Source organism: Onychomys torridus, chromosome X, assembly GCF_903995425.1.
Source record: "Onychomys torridus chromosome X, mOncTor1.1, whole genome shotgun sequence".
In the NCBI taxonomy this organism is placed as follows: Eukaryota; Metazoa; Chordata; class Mammalia; order Rodentia; family Cricetidae; genus Onychomys; species Onychomys torridus.
In genome coordinates, this window is record NC_050466.1 from 117,556,800 (window position 1) to 117,568,979 (window position 12,180).

Below are 12,180 nucleotides of genomic sequence, written 5' to 3' on the forward strand. Positions count from 1 at the left end.
AGTGTGCCGTGTGGAAAGGAGGTACCACCACATGGCAGAGGGTAGATAAGAAATATTGGTTAATTTAAAATGTAAGAGCTAGTAACAAGCCTGAGCTATCAGCTGATCATTTGTAATTAATACTAAGTCTGTGTGTGGTTATTTGTGAGTGGCTTCTGGAACATAGAGAAACTTTGCCTACACAGGATAGCCAAGGCTACACAGAGAAACCCTGTCTCAAAAAACAAAAGCAACAGACAACAACAACAACAAAAATACAGAAACAAATATTTAGAAGGTATTTTAACAAGCATATCATGTCTATTTAACAAAACAGTAACAGTAGACTCTCCTCTAGGGCTTAGGCCCTCCCCAGCCATGGACTTTTGACCAGGTTTACAATACCAAACATGAATTCCTACCTGTGAAGTAGGCCTTAAATTTAGCCAGAAAGCAGCTGGTTATCCCATAACAGTCATGCTACTGTTGCATCAGGGTAGGCACATCTTGCCTGGCAGATCAACAGTGTAGAATGTAGGGTCGACAGCTAAGTAAGACTGTCAATGACAATTTTACCTCAGCAGCCTACGTAGCACCTTCTAGAGCTATGAAAGCCAGCCCACAGGGAAGACCTTTCCAACTCAGTTACAACCTAGTTTCTCTATGTCCTGAAAAGGGTGAATTATCTTCAGCAATAAGTTATAAGTTCTTACCATCTACTTACGATGGGCAACAACACACAGTGATAGCCTGTATTGAAGGAGGATGCCTGAGCCTCCCTGGCCAGTAACTCATTGAGAGGTACCCATCTCTGATACAGGAATTTTATTTAATAACATTATGGCTTCTGGAAATTGTTTAGGATGTACCAAACTTTCTTGTGGCTTTTTCAATGTGTACTTAGTTTGATTGGCCCTCACATTACAGCCTCCCTTCTCCCATCTCCCTGTACTCCACCCCCGCCTAACCCTTTCGACTGTCACCATTTCCTTTCCAGTTTCACATCACACATGTTCTACTACCTCCCTAGTTTAAAGCCCCGATGGTATCTTTCATGGGCCTTTTTTTTTTTCTAGTTTCTTGGCCCTTACTCACACTCACTCCCACATACATACATAAAAACTAGAAGCTAGGATCCACATATGAGAGAGAGCATGTGGTGGTTGAATTTCTGGGCCTGGGTTGCCTCACTTAATATTTTCTAGCCCCATTCATTTTCCTGTTAATTTCATTTTTCTTTACTGCTGAGTAAAATTCCATTTTGGGGGGCTAGAGAGATGGCTCAGTGGTTAAGAGCACCCATTGTTTTTCCAAAGGAAACAAGTTCAATTTCCATTACCCACATCAAGTGGCTCACAAACACCTGTAACTCCAGCTCCAGGTATGATCTGAAAACTCTGGCTTCTGTGGGTATCTGCACTCAGGTGATTGTGCCCCCCCATACATATAATTTGAAATAATAATTTTAATTCCATTTTGTATATTACCAGCTTTAACTGTCCATCCATAAATTGATGGACATCCAGTCTAATTCAGTTTCCTTGCTATTCTGAATACAGCAGTAGCATTCCTTTATTGCAACAGCTGTGAAGAAAGAAGGCGTAGAAGGAACATACTGGAAGATATCAAAGGCTGTATTGCATCATGCTGAGTAGGAGAAAGCTGAAAGCTTTCCCTCTAGGATCAAGAACAATATAAGATTGTCATGTGACCCCTGAAATGGCCTTTGATGTTATCTGCCCCTCCCCATATTGCCAACTTTACCCCTGCCATTCTACCCCCTCATCTCTCTCTAACCATTTATTCTATTCCTCCTTCTTTGATAGATTCACTCTGTCCTCCAGTTCCTTACTTTTTACCTATGTATATATATATATATATATATATATATATATATTTGGGGGGTCTAAGTTACCTCATGGAGGATAATTGTTTTTGGCTTCATCCATTACCTGTGAATTTCAAGATTTCTGTTATTTTTAATAGCTGAATAATTGTGTAAATGTACCACATTTTCACTGTCTGTTCATCTATCTGTCGATGGACATGTAGGCTGTTTCCAATTTCTGGCTATTGTGAATAGAACAGGAATAAGCATGGATGAGCAAGTGTGGTGCTTTAAAAAACAATTGCCCCCATAGGCTCATAGATTTGAATGTTTGGTCATCAGGGAGTGGCACTACTTGAGAGGGATTAAGAGGTGTCATCTTGGAGGAAGTGTGTCTCTGGGGATGGGCTTTGGGGTTTCCCAGTGTCGCTTCTCTTCCTACTGTCTATCTATCTGGATGTAGAACTCTCAGCTGCCTCTCCAGTACCGTGTCTGTCTGCCCACTGCCAGTCTTCCCACCATGATGAGAATGGACGAAACCTCTGAACTGTAAGCCAGCTGCTCTTAGATGCTTTCTTTTACAAGAGTTGCTGTGGTCGTGTGTCTTTTCACAACAACAGAACACTGACTAAAGCAGCAAGTGGCTCTGTAGTAGAATGTAGAGTCCTTTAGATATATGTTCAAGAGTTGTACAGCTGGATCTTGAGGTAGATCTTTTCCCAGCTTCCCAATGAACCACCACACTGCTTTCCTTAGTGACTGCACAAGTTTGAAGTCATAGCAGCAATGAGTGAGTGTTACCCTTAGCCCACATCCTTTGCTAGCACGAACTGTTATTCTTTTTATTAATTTGGGCCATTTTTATTGGTGTAAGATAAAATCTCAAAGTAGTTTTGATTTGCATTTCCCTGATGACTAAGGATGTTAAACAAATGTTTATCTAAGTGTTTCTCAACCATTCCTGTTTCATCTTTTGAGAACTCTCTGTTAGGTCTGTACCCACTTGTTTGTTTTGTTTTATTCTTGTTTGTTTTTATTTGCTGTTTATTTTCCTAAGAGAGGGAGAAAGGAGTCATCGAATTGGAAGAGTGGGGAGGATTTAGGAGAAGATTGTGGAGGGGAACCCATAATCAGAATATATGATATGAAAAAATTATTTTCAATTTTAAAACAGTAACAACAACAACAGCAACAACAGAACAAGTTAAAAATGTTCCTTCCTGGAAATAGAGCAGTAGTGGTTCAGTCATTAAGAGGCTTGCTGTTCTTTCAGAAGAGCAGAGTTCATTTCCAAGCACCCACATTGGGCAGCTTATCACTCAATCGCAGCCTGTGACTCCAGATCAAAGTGATCCAACACCATCTCTGTCCTCCACAAGCACTCAGAGACAGTTGTGCAAAACCTATTATTGGCATTTTGTGATTCTATTTTTGTTTTATTTCATTTTTTAGATGATCTAAAACACATATGTATCAAGAGGATCATTCATTTATGCTTGGGTGTACACGATAGTGTGTCTTTATGACAACTATGACAATGACAGAGAGCTAACTAATAGAGATAATTTAATGAGACACTAAGTTTCAAGAGTGGAGTATGTCAGCAAAATGGCTTCCTAGGAAGTTCAAGACCCTTCTCCCTCATAAAGACTGCATTAAGTTCTGTTCAACTTGAGAGAAGAGGCAAGAACAAAGAGTACCCAGGCAGTTTTAAGGACAATAAAAGACTTCCAATAAAGGGTTTGGGGCAATATATGGTGTTTTCCAGGCCACACATACCACCACACAGCATACCATGGTACCGCCAAGAAGAAACATCATAAATGGAGTGTGGGCAAAAGAGTAGGTTGTGTGATGTTATGTCAGGTTGGGCAGCTGCCTAAGGGACTATTTTATCCCTCTCCTGGCTTGAAGCTCCCTCACTTTATGAGTAGACAGGCAGATGACAAAATTTGGGAGCTGCATCCTTGAGATACAGTACTGCAGGTAGGCACTAGAGGGAGCAAAAGATCAGAGACAGTCCGGGAACATCTAATCAGGTTGATTGGTAAAGATCTTCATTTACCCATAGTCAGGACACAAAGACAGCGAGTTGGTTGCTTTGTTTTCTAATGAATGTCCTAAGAGGTTTTTACCTAATACAAAGAAAACCAGGGTTGGGGATTTAGCTCAGTGGTAAAGGCCCTGGGTTCTGATCCTCAGCTCAAAGAAAAAGAAAAGAAAAAGAAAACCTATAGAGCATTAAGGAGACAGCAAAATGAAACAATATCTTTCTATATTTTAATTATGTAGACTAAACTCCTAATAAAGCACATAGATTTGCTAGACAGGTTTAAAAATGGAGTAAAATGATGCTCCATATTTAAGAGAACTTCTTCAATCAAGAAAAAAACAGACTAAAAATGAAGGAACAGTGACGATACAGACATGGTTGTACAAACATCAGACAAAAATTAAATCAAGAACAATGAAATATAAAGAGACACTAAATATGTTCTATTCTTAAGGACTCTTGTGTGGTACAATTTTTTTTCCAGAGTTGAACTAGTTACATAACAGCACTTTGGCAGCAAACTTTCAATTCATGAATAAAGGTATTAAAATCAGGAAAGTAAACGAATTCGAGAGTGATATATAAAACAATTGAACATGACAGGCATATATGACACATCAGCCTCAACACTAGCACAATATACATTTTCAGCATATGCAAGGAAATTCAAGAAGATTGAAATCATACGAAGTATCTTTGCTGATCATACTGTAATGAAACTAGAAACTGGTAGACAGAAACTGAACATTTCACCAACATACTAAAACTAACACACTCTTAAAAGAACAAGACCATCCAAAAACAGAGAAATCTCATAGTTGATTAAAGAGTGCCTGTCAAGAATGAAAACAATAGAAACATACCAAAAGTTATGGGATGGAACAAAAGCATTTTTAACCTGTAGATGCATATGCTAAAAAAAAAAACCCTCTAATCAACAACTCAACTTTATACCTAAAGAAACTAGAAAAATAACAAATTAAACTCCCATAGAAAAATAATAAATTTATATTACAGATTGACTGGATTATAGAAAAAAATAATAGGAGACAAAATAAAGATGATATTTGGAAAACAATAACAAAACTGGCAAAGAGAACAAATCCAAATAAGTAAAATAAAGAATTAAGATGTTAATCCCACAATGCCAGAATTAAGAACCACTACCACAATTTTTGAACCAAATTTGAAGCAAGCTTTAATTAGGTACTGTCCAGGATGGACCCTGGGCAGGTCCATTCCAGGGTTCCCAGAAAAATGGCAATGAGACACATTTCGCAGAGGCTTATAAAGGTAACACCATAAGGCTAAGTATTAGTCACCAGGTCCAATCAGGGGCAAGCATGTTTCCTGACATAATTCCTGCCTGCGTACCTCCTGCCTACATCCAATCGGGAGCAAGCATACATCTTGACTATTTCCTGCCTATATACCTCCCACCCACATGTGATCAAGCACATCCATTGCAGTAGGGTCAAACAAACTTGCTTAAGGGAGTGAAAACATGTGGCTTGTTATCTTACATAAATACCCTCCAGCATTTCAGGAAGTATCTGTCCTTGGGGCAGGGGCTTACAGGTTAGGTGCATTTTTGCTTTATAGATTGCTTAGGCATAGTAATTAAAACTTAAAACCTAGCTTTTGCTCTCACAGAACATTGAAATGGATGACACAGAGAAAAGGTTTTTTAACACTACTATGAAGAGTTATGCTCCAAAAGAGTAGATAGGCTTTGAGAAATTGGTAAATTAGTAGAAACACATAACCAAAACTGAAAAAGAAATAGAGGGGCTGGAGAGATTGTTTAGTGGTTTAAGAGTGTGTAGTGGTTTGAAAAATATACTCTATATGCTAAGGTATTTGAACACTTACTAAGGTATTACAATACCACCTAGGGTTGGTGGCCCTGTTTGGGAGGTTGTGGAATGTTTGGAACTTGGAGCTTTGCTGGAGGGAGTACATCACTCCGTCAGGCTTTGAGAGTTTATAGTCTCACCCTACTTTCAGTTCACTTAGTGCTTGTAATTTGAAGGTGTGATGTCTCAGCTTCATGCTCTGGCTGCCTGCTGCCATGCCTCCCCCAACATTATGGCCTCTCCCTCTGGAACCATTATCCAATAAGCTCTTTTTTTCCATCAGTTGCTTTTGGTCATGGTATTTTGTAACAGCAACAAAAAGTAACTAACACAGAAGTTGTTGGTACCAGAAAGTAGAGTACTGCTGTGAATAATTTGACTTTGTTGTTTGGGGGGAGACTTTAGAATACTGTAAGTAAAGCAGTAAGGGCTGTTGAGAAAAACCTTATGTGCAAATGGTGAACTTGGGATGTTGGAGACCTCCGGATAGTGGGATAGCCACTGAAGAAAGCTGCATATCCAGTGGAGGAGACAGATTATCATAATGCAATGCAGGCAGCGTAACTACAGCGGTGGTGCTACCCAAAACTATTGGAGCTCAAATAATCTTATTGATATCCCCAAATGCTGTACATGGATCTGCAGGCCGAGTGAGGCCTGATTCAAGATGCTTCATAGGGGAATGAGGTCTCCATTAGCAACAGGACTTGAACCCTTTCATGTGAAATTTTGGCAAAGAATCTGGCTTAATTCTGCCCAGGACCTAAAAGCTTTCTTGATGCCAGGCAACGTGTGGTACTGCTAGAGTCACTGGGAAGAAAGACTTAAGAGGCCAACAGACAGTGAGATGCTGTTATATGAAGCTGAAAAAGTGAAGCCTCAGTTGAAGTTGGGATTCCAAGATGTTGGGGATGACAGAGCTGTGAGGCATCTGCCAATGACAGCCTCATACAGGGAATGGAAGCAGCCCAAAAGAGAGTTGTATGCTACAGGCAGCAAAACCTTTGACACATGATATGGGGCTACAGGGATCTGGCACTTTCTGTGATGAGTTTCTGTCTTACTTTGGTCCAGTATTTCCTCTTTTTTTTTTTTTTTTTGAGCTGGGGATCGAACCCAGGGCCTTGCGCTTGCTAGGCGAGTGCTCTACCACTGAGCTAAATCCTCAACCCCCAGTATTTCCTCTTTATGTCTCATTTCTCCCCTTGGAATTCAAATGTATATCCTGTGTCAACATATGTTGGAAATGTGTAAATGGTTTTAGAGGAACTCATAGTTAGATTACTTTTAATCTCAGAAGTACTTTGGATGTATAAACAGTGTTGAGACTAGAGGGACTTTAATAAAATTTAACTAAATGCTTTTTTGCTCTATAATATGGCCATGAGCCTATGGGAACCAGGGACTGGAATGTGGTGGTTTGAAGTGAAAATGTTGCATATAGGTTCAGGCAGCTGACACTTATAAACACTTTAAAAATATTCATTATCCTTAGCCATCAGGGAAATGCACATTAAAACCACTTTGAGATTTCATCTTACACCCATTAGAGTAGCAAAGATCAATAAAACAAATGAAAGCTCCTGTTGGCAAGGAGGTGGGGTAAGGGGAACACTCATTCACTGCTGGTGGGAGTATAGCCACTGTGGAAACCAGTGTGGAAGTTCCTCAAAAAGCTGAAAAGAGATTTACCACAAGATACAGCGATGTTACTCTTGGGTGTATGTCCAAAGGACTCAACATTTTACTATATAGATATTTGTTCATCCATATTCATTGCTGCTCTTTTTACAGAAATTGGAAATAGCCTGGGTGTCCATCAACTAAATGGATAATGAAATTTGGTCCATTTACAGAATGGAATATTATTCAACTGTTAAGAAAAATGAAGTTGTGAAATTTTCAAGTCAATGGATGAAGCTAGAAATAATCATCCTGAGTGAGGTAATCCAGACCCTAAATATGTGTGGGTGTTAGCATTTAAGCTTTTAGGTAGGTGTGTTACATTTAGGAAATCACATTTGGTAGCTAGTAAGTGACCAGGAGGGAGGAAGGGATCTTCTAAAGAAGGGAAAATTATATATAATGGAATTACCATATAATGGGGAGTCAATACCCCCATTATATATTTATCATATGCTACCAAGTAAAACTCCTGTCACCAGGAATGGGTTATATATTTTTGATTCATTGGCCAAAGAGGTCCCATAGACCCCCACCAAACATTGTGGGTAATTGTCAATGCTATTGGTTACCCTCCACAAGTTGATGGTAAGACCTTCTTTGGATGGTATCACATACTTACTCCATAGGACATGGAGAAATTTAGCTGGTACTCAGCTGGAAGCTTTACCCTTACTGGCTATTGTTTATTGTTCCAGAAGATGCTATCAGAAGAGAAAAGTACTTACCAGTCTGACCCAACTATGACCCTGCAATCAACAAAAATGGTCTGCCTGTAAGATATGCCCACTGGTACAACAATGGTATGAATTTTAAGGGCACAGGCCTATTAAATGATTCAGGAAATGTTACCCACTTATTGTGACATACATAACACCCTATTGTCAAAAGGAATAAAAATGGGTTTAATTTCTTTGAAGGTTTGTCAAAAAAGGAGATGGAGTCCATATCTGACACTACTGAAGTGGCCAAGAACCTGAACTTAGATAGGTCATGGACCCTAAGAAAAAACGAGTATTTCCATTGTCTCATTTGGTTAGTCTTCTTGCTTTCCATACCAATGTCTTTAAACAATTATAAAAAAAACTTGAATTTACCATTTCTGAATACAGTGAGCAGATAAGGATTTATTTAAGAATATCAGAAAGGGAGATTTTACACAAAAGAGTGAGTGAGGTCAGGATTCCACTTTTCAAATTCAAGATGTGAATAACTGGCTGAAGAGCTATTTATGTAAGAAGGGATGTCCACCTGCAGGTTTGTATATTGTTATATGGTTTTCTGGTCTTTTTGTATTTCTGTTCTTAATTAAATATGTCAGAAATTTGTATTTTATTCAAATTAAAATTAGTTCTTCCAAAATTAACTTACATTCCCAAGAATATTTTACCTTTAAGTTATGATGGTAGTTTGTAGTAAAACATTTCCACAGAAAACTTTATGTGTATGTGTAATACTGTATACTAATGTTCTCTGTGCATACTTCATATCTTCTTGCTGCATTAGGGATGCCCAAAGATTATATTCTGAATTTGAAACATTTTACTAATGTTACAAGGAAATACATAAGGCAGTTCCAAGTGGTTTTAAAATATTACTATGTTAATAAAGGGGCTGAATTTTTAATTCATATTAGTTTATTTATGAAACAATCCATATTACATTTATTTATTCACCTATTACAAATTATAATATCATTATTTTGTTGTAAATTAGCAAGAAAGTATAAAGTTAAGTGAAAATTATTATAAGCAAATCTTCATAAATATAGTACATTAGAGACTATGTAGGTCAAATCTCATGGATCATGACTCTTGTGTATTTAACCTTGCTGTATTATGTACCACAGGTACCCTTTTTCAGGTTCATTTCACTCTATTGGCCATTCAAAAGATGTACCCATGGAAACAATACCTTAATTTTTTTGGCCAAAATTATTAATGTTCTCAGTTCACTTTTGTCACATTGTGTTTTTCAAAATGCACTCACAAATTACATCATCATTGAGCTGAACATCCAGAGATACCTGCCTTATTTGTGTGATGACTACTCTTATTTAAATGTGAAATCTATGAATCACAGCTTATTATTGGTAGATCCATATGGACTCTCTGAAGTGTGTATGTAGCAAGAATCTTAACAGGTCTTATTTATAAGAACAAACCTGAGGCCAGTTATTGGGGTGGATGCTGGTAGATCAGAGAGACAGAACAAACCAGTTTCCTCACCTCGCCAGTTCCTCAGCTGGTCTTGTTTCCTCAGACTGCAAGCTTCTGAGTCCTCATCCAGAATGAATCTCAGCTGAACTATGTTGCTCCAAAGCCTAAAAGCTTAACCAGCCTAAATGCTTAACCAGCCAAATGCTGATAGTTTCTGGTCTTCATGCCTTATATATCTTTCTACTTTCTGCTGTCACTCCCTAGGATTAAAGGCTCGCTTTCTGGGATTAAAGGCGTGTGACTCCATGCTGGCTGTATCCTTGAACACACAGAGATCTGCCAAGCTCTGCCTCCCAAGTGCTGGGATTAAAGGTGTGCATGACCACCGGCCGACTTCTGCTATGGCTTGCTCTGACCCATTTTCTAGACAACATTTTTGGCTCTGTATCTAGTGGCTCTCTGTTCTCTGACCCCAGATAAATTTATTAGGGTGCACAATATTGTAGGGAACACAATACCACCACACATGTACACTCTTTTCTAAAAGTGATCACAAATATTCACTTTAGTAAGGTTGCATATTGTTGACGCTCCTCTGTAATAGCTCACTTTTCCTGTTTCTAGAGCTTCAGTTCTTCCTTTTGCTTATGCATTTCACACTGGGGTTGGAGAGATGGTTCCAAGGATAAAGGCACTTGCTCTAAACTGAGGACCTGAGTCCTGGATTCCTGGAAATCTCATGGTGTAAGGAGATAACAAACATATGTAAACCATACTCTGGTCTTTATCCATCATGTTATGTGCTCTCACACATGGGGTGAGGGGTATTTTTAAAGTCCACATTGTCAATTTTTAAAAATATAGTATCTTCTTTCTTTTTCCAAATAATCTGTAACATTAAGAATATAAAATTCACAGTTAATTTTTCAAATTACCTTAGCATATTTCTGGCTATATTTTTAACCTAAAGATGTCCAATTATTTTGTACTGTTAAATGGTTTGTTTAATGATCTCATGACTTCAATATTCAATTTTTTCTCTCAAAGAGAATAGATGAAACCAAACAGGAGTTCAGGATTTCCTTTTTTTTCTGTTTTATATCTTTTTTTGTTTTGTTTTGTTTGTTTATTCAGAGCTGAGAACTGAACCCAGGGCCTTGTGATTGCTAGGCAAGCACTCTACCACTGAGCTAAATCCCCTTTTTTTTCTGGTTTTCTTTTCCCTCTTTATATTACATTCCTTTAACCTCATCTTTGATTATTGAATTTCCTTCTGTGGGAGTATTCAACTGTAAAGAGAAATTCTATCTATGGCAATCATTTTTATGTATGAATAGTATAAGCACAAGTTGGCATCCATTTAAATTATAGATTTTGACCAATCTTGTGAGTTACCTTAGTCATAACCCCCTTCATTACCAGAATTCTTGATTAAGAGCTTTTCAGCATTTCTTCTCTCTTCCATATAAAACTTTATAAAATAAAGGCAAAGGACCCGACTGTCTCTTCACAAAGCAAGTCCAACACTTGCTGAGTTTATTATTCTAAGGGCCAAAAGACTTTTTACAGGCTCTCAGTATAGTCTTTGGCTTAGCTGGTATGTGTATGACTGAATCACTTCATTTTTCTGTTTGTAGGTTTGGTATAAATTGCATTAAGTGCAAAACTCAGGCTCTCTCAGAATGGGAAAATTGGTGGTTCCCTGTAAGTACATGTCTTTCCCACCTTGAATTTTGGAATTGCACATTTGGAGTTGCTCTAAACATGTATAAATGTAGAGAGTAATACAGGTATAAATCCTATAGTCTTCATTTTTAATTTCATAGTTGCCTTGAAGTAATATATGGCCTCATCCAGAATACCTATACTTTTTGTCTTTCAAGTGGCAGATCATTTGAACTGACTTCTGATGGGCAGCAGTAGCATGTCTCCAGTGAGTTTGGTGTCTGGGTTCATGAGAAGGACATGGTAAACAAGTATCTGATAGCATTCCAGTTTCAACACGTAAAAGCAACACCTTCTTGGAGTGTGGTGTTTCTGACCTATTGGGTGAAATTGGCAGGAAAAAAAATGATTCTTTTTGCTTTTGATATTTTTCATTTTATTAATTTCTGCTGCCATCTTGATTAATTATTTCAGTCTACTAATTTTCAGTTTGGCTAATGCTAGTTTTTTCCCCCAAGAACCCAAGATACATCATCCAATTATTTATAGACATATCTCTGGATTGTTTAATGTAGGCATTTGTAGCCACAAACTTTTCTTTTATTGCTGCATTGTTGTACACCCTGGGTTTTGGTGTGTTGTGTTTTCTTTTTTTCTTTCTTGGTTTTTCCAGACAGGGTTTCTCTGTGTAGTTTTGCACGCCTTTCCTGGAACTCGCTCTGTAGACCAGGCTGGCCTCAAACTCACAAAGATCCGCCTGCCTCTGCCTCCAAGTGCTGGGATTAAAGGCGTGTGCCACCACCACCCGGCTTGTATTTTCATTTAATTCCTGGAATTTAATTTTTTTCTTCTTGACATTTTTTGTGACTCTTCATCTCTACAAGTGTGTGTATTTGCTATAGTTTCAGTTGTGGTTGGTTCTAGTCATATTCCATTGTGGTTAAATACAGTATAAGG

General features: G+C 38.1%; 1 protein-coding gene across 5 annotated transcripts in view; it reads left to right on the plus strand.

Moving 5' to 3' along the window:
• LOC118573717 (G-protein coupled receptor-associated sorting protein 2) overlaps positions 1 to 12,180 on the plus strand; it is a 53,642-nt gene that overhangs the window by 8,579 nt on the left and 32,883 nt on the right. The window lies entirely within an intron of this gene.